The sequence below is a fragment of the Choloepus didactylus genome, chromosome 4 (genome assembly GCF_015220235.1).
Source record: "Choloepus didactylus isolate mChoDid1 chromosome 4, mChoDid1.pri, whole genome shotgun sequence".
Lineage (NCBI taxonomy): Eukaryota > Metazoa > Chordata > Mammalia > Pilosa > Megalonychidae > Choloepus > Choloepus didactylus.
In genome coordinates this window covers 166,841,710-166,846,983 of record NC_051310.1, presented here as the reverse complement: position 1 = coordinate 166,846,983, position 5,274 = coordinate 166,841,710, and the positions used below count along the sequence as shown (strand labels likewise).

The window sequence follows — 5,274 nt, the reverse complement described above, 5'->3', positions numbered from 1 at the left end:
TCCAGGGTGTGACATTCCACGGGGCAAATGTTCTGTTCCCCCAATAAATCAAAGGCCTGAAAAGAAATGGCGGAGAAGACCACTAGAGGATAATAAAGACCTAAGACTCACAGGAACCAAATACAAGTTGGGGCCTTGTTTGGGTTCTGGCGACAATCAACCATGAAAAGGCATCTTTCAAACAACCAAGAGAATCTGAACGTAGACTATGTATTAAGCGACACTAAGGGATTACCTTAACACTTCTAGGTGTGATAATGGCTGGGTGCCCACATCTTTTTAAAGTACTCATCACAGCAAGTGTAAATGGTGAAACGACGTTCTTTAAACGAGTTGCGCCTTGTTTGGCCCGGTCCCCTTCATGAAGCAGCAGCCTCGCGGACCGCGCATCTGCCTCCAGGTCTTCGAAGGCACCACGCGCTGAAGGGCGCGGGCCATGCTAGAAGTTCCCGGCATGCTCCGCGAGCAAAGCGCCGCGGCCGAAGGACTTCCGACCTGGGTCCCGCGACCCTTACCCAAGGTGCCCCGGGCGCTCATTTGCCTATCCCATTGCACCGGTAAACCCGACAGGTCATTCGCGGCCGGGCGCGGCCTAGCGACAAGGGCCCTAAACGTGCGGGCCCCAGGCTGTCGTTCCATTCGATCCAGTTTTCCTAAATGTTCTGAGGTCGATGAAAAGACGGAGATTCGCTCACCATACGTGTGAAAGGCGAGAGGCTGCCGTGGTTTATATATGAGGTAGGAAGCCTAGAAAAACGTGTTCGCTTCGGCAGCACATATACTAAAATTGTGAACGATACAGAGAAGATTAGCATGGCCCCTGCGCAAGGATGACACGCAAATTCGTGAAGCGTTCCATACTTTCGCGCACCTTTGCCGGTTACCGTCGAGGAAATGGTGGAGCTTTCCCGGACATTTCAGATCTCTCCATCCGGTTCTGTAGTTCGAAGGGTGTACCTGCCTCGACTACTGCCCAAGACACGGTGCTAGACAATTATTAAGTCACCTAGGTAATCCTAAATCCATCCGATTTAAATTGGCTTTTCTGAGCTTTCTTAGACGTCTACAAAACCGGTATGACAAAGAAGAGTGCTTCTAACAATTTTCTTTGGATTCTGAACTTCAGAATTGCCAGCCACCGGCAAAAATTATTGATCTCATCCGATAACCAGCCCTTGGAAACAGTCTCTGACTGCAGCTCTGTAAGAGAAAAGACGAGTACGCATCCGAGCCGAAAATAACCGAAGAATGTCACAAAGTAGGCGCAAGAAGAGTTTAATAATAATGCTTTCCTCCTTTATTAACGACTCATCGAGCAACTGTCATGAGCCAGGCAAGTTTGTAGTGAATAAGGGCCAACCAACCCGGATCTCTGGAGTTTGTGTCGATGAATCGGGAGACAGGACCATAAATATTTCAGATGGTTATAGTTCAGTGAGGAAAATACAAGTTGACGTTTCCTCATATCCTAGATACGTGAAAAAGGACATACTCATTTCCTAGATATATTTTTAAAAAAGACATACATGCACGTAAAACCTACGGGCCAGAAACTCACAGCTTTAATATTAGATGCCACAGACGTTATTTTGACACATATCTTTTCCTTAGAGGTAACCAGCAAAGGATCGATGCTCTGGGAGCCGCGCGAAAATATGGAACGCTTCACGAATTTGCGTGTCATCCTTGCGCAGGGGCCATGCTAATCTTCTCTGTATCGTTCCAATTTTAGTATATGTGCTGCCGAAGCGAACACGTTTTCCTAGGCTTTCCACCTCATATATAAACCGCGGCAGCCTCTCGCCTTTCACACGTACGGTGAGCGAATCTCCGTCTTTTCATCGACCCCAGAACATTTAGGAAAACTGGATCGACTGGAACGACAGCCTGGGGCCCGCACGCTTGGGGTCCTGATCGCTAGGCCGCGCCTGGCTGCCAATGACCTGTAGGGTTTACCGGTGCAATGGGATAGGCAAATGAGCGCCCGGGGCACCTTGGGTAAGGGTCGCGGGACCCAGGTCGGAAGTCCTTCGGCCGCGGCGCTTTGCCTGCGGAGAATGCCGGGAGCCGCGAGCACGGCAGACGTCCGTCAGCGAGCGGTGTCCTCGAGGACCCAGGCGAGAGGGAGACGCGCGGCCCGCAAGGCTGCTGCTGCGCGAAGGAAGCCGGTTGGGGCACGACAATAATGAGGTGGCCAGACGGCCCGTCGAGGTCGGCCTGTAACACGCGGTGTTCCCCTAAAGTCTGCGGGGAGTTTGCAAATTGGCTGGCCTGCGGCGTTACCATAGCCTTGGGTCGACGGAGCTTGCCACCGATATTTCACCAGTGTCATAATGGTCTTGCGCCAGTTTCAGAAGGCGCTGCTAAAGCGAGCCCAGCCTCCAGTTCTAGCGGTGGTTGCTCCCAGTGACCCAAGCCGTTCAGCTCAGGAACGGGTGAGACCACACTGAAAGCCACGCAGGACCCAAAATGCATTCGCCCCAGCCTGTTTCAGGGCCTATTCCCTTCTACGCAGGCGCCGGTGGGTCGCGCGTGGAGGAGCGGGGAGGGTGGCCACGCCCCGCCCCTGCCGGTGACTCCAGCATGGCCAACTTGTGGCCTGGCTTGATCACAGTCCGGCTGGCCGAAACACTGAAGGGGTCGCCTAGACCCATCTGTTTGGCCTGAGAGGCGGATTTAAAGAATTAAATCTGTTCACTTAGAGTTGAACTGGCGAATCATTCTTGCACTTCCTTTAACCTTCCCCCACCGTAACCCCAGCCGGTTTATTATACAAACGTGGTGGAGAGGCCTACTGGCGGGAAAAAGTCAAATGATAGTGGTAACTATTCTGAGTTTAACTACAGGAAAAACCATGCTAAGTCATAGCATTGTATATTGTACATACTCAGGAATAAGGGCCAGGGGTCAAAGATTATGGGACTGTGTGGTTTACAGCATTCTATGTAATGAAGTAAAGTGAAGGACAAAGGTTTGCTGCGTTGTGTTAAAACGGTACCCTCAATAAGGAACAGGCATGCGTCCTTTCACTCCTTCTGTGGTCATTCTACATCCCAGTCCCCCAACTGTGATAGGATAGTCAGAAGTAAAAACCTGCTAAAGATAGTAACTTTGTGAAAAGCTTTGAATTGTGCCCAGTTTTCTGATGTGCCAAAAGAAAATACTGTGAAATCATATAAGAGATTTTTACATTGCTTAGACAAGCATAGAGAAGGGAACAGAAAAACCCTCAGTGATTATTGCTAAATCTTTCTGTGTTTGTGGTTATAATTCTTTACTTTCACATCTTGTCAAAAGCAATAAAAGCATTATGTTCTCTACCTTCTCTCCACCTTCCCATCCCACCAAAAAATTAGATGAAAATGACATGTATATTGAGTTAAATTGCCCAATTAGAAATAAATATGCTTTGATACGTCTCTTCTAATGGCTTGTCTTTCCAATAAACCATTTCTGACTTGTCAGCTAATAAGAAATAGTAAATTGAAGTTTAATTTTATGATTTGAAGAATCATATGGAAACCCTTTCATGTTCTCTCTCTCTTTAAAAGCCTTAGAACTATAACAGTTTATTAAAGGGTTAGAGGGATCTATAGTTGGAAGGATGTTCAGAGTTCCAGGGTCATGAATTTGATGTCCTTATACATCATAAGCCCATTTAGAGTCAGACTGTACTTCCAGAGGACCACCTGAAAACCCTTTGTATTCTGAAAAGAAGAAAAATTTTAACACATAGGGAAAAAAATTGGAGGTTGGCAGGAGATCTAGTCCTTGATGGAGATGGGGAATCTTTATAATTGTGCCAAATTTTCAGATGTGTACAGAAAGAGCCAAATTTTAAAAAAACTTAATTTGGGGTAGGACATTAATGAACAATGTGGTGATAAGAGGGCTAGAGCAGAATTTTTCACAGGTGATTTTCATATGGCCCCTTTTAAAACAAGAAATTCTTCTCAGACCTCCATGGTTGCTTAAATTTACTCCTATTATTTGATTATTTAACTATATATAAACACAAAGCTAGGTATAAACTCTTTATTATTAAAGTTGTTATACAACCCTAAAACCAAAGCAGATTTACTAATTAAATACAAAACTACAAAATCAATAAAATTCAAGTTAACATTAAGTTATTGCAGTAGGTGAGGTGTTTTGCTGAAACTGAATCATCATTGTTCAGTTTGATAGTGGAAAGATGTAGCCTCGGGTTCAGTTCTATATTTAATCTGTTATTATGTTTTGACTAATGCAGAAAATACCAACTTGCATAAGTATGTTATAAAAAAACTGAACCTTTATTTACTTCCAAATTGTAGAGCTACTGGAACACACATTTTTTCATATTTTAACATCACTGAAATCAGGATGCATTTAACAATCAATAGTGCTTTACAATCATTATCAGCCATTTTTTCCACATTTTAACATCTTTGAAATCAAGACACACACAATAGATGGAAATGAACTGAGGTAATTTAGGAAACTCATTCCTCTTAAGCAATATTGTTGGTGAGCAATCCTTGAATGACAAAATATTATGTGATAACTCTATAAGGATATATTATTTACTTCACCATGAAGTTACTAAAAGAGTATCAATTAAATATATATGTCTATATATCTATACACACACATATATATACATACACACATATTTTAGCAAAATGAAATCTTGCTGAAATTTAGAACAAGAGAGATTACCTAAAGTTAGTTCTAAGTTATTAGAAATATATTTTTTTCTTAAATTATATATTTAGTTTCACACTGAGGTCATAGACTGTTGAAGTTAAAGAAGGAACCGGCCAAAGGACTGTGGGAAGATGGCAGATTAGGGCGCTCTAGGACTCAGTCCCTCCACCAATACAACTATTAAACAGTCAGGAACTATCTGAAATGATTATTTTGAAACTCCAGAGGCCAGAAGAACACTGTACAACATACAGGGAAGAACAAGAGGAAGCCCGAAAACTTGTAGTAATGAACAGCAAATTTCTCTGTGCAACAGCTACCTGCAACCATCCCACATACAGCAGGCCACCATGAGGTCCAACCCATAGCTAGCTCACTGGTGACAGAAAGAGACAGAAAGAGATCTAAAAATCCTCCTCCTCAAGACCAGGGGTAGGAATAGATCATCACTGATCATGGCTTTTGATTAGTGAATTTGGATTGCTGGGGGCCTGGCTCTGAAGGCAGCCATTGTTTCAACCCTCTCCAGACGGGTTAGAAGGGTGGATACTCAAAGACGCTTTGCTTCCTCAGGGCTGCAGGGGA

The 5,274-nt window shown here is 44.4% G+C and overlaps 2 non-coding genes across 2 annotated transcripts; one reads left to right on the top strand and one right to left on the bottom strand.

Annotated features, from left to right (window-relative positions):
* The first annotated feature begins 757 nt into the window (after window positions 1-757).
* LOC119533773 lies at window positions 758-865 on the top strand. The gene has a single exon (XR_005216877.1). It is a non-coding gene; the product is annotated as a U6 spliceosomal RNA (small nuclear RNA).
* Window positions 866-1,649: 784 nt separating this feature from the next.
* Window positions 1,650-1,756, bottom strand: LOC119533765. The gene has a single exon (XR_005216870.1). It is a non-coding gene; the product is annotated as a U6 spliceosomal RNA (small nuclear RNA).
* Window positions 1,757-5,274: the final 3,518 nt, after the last annotated feature.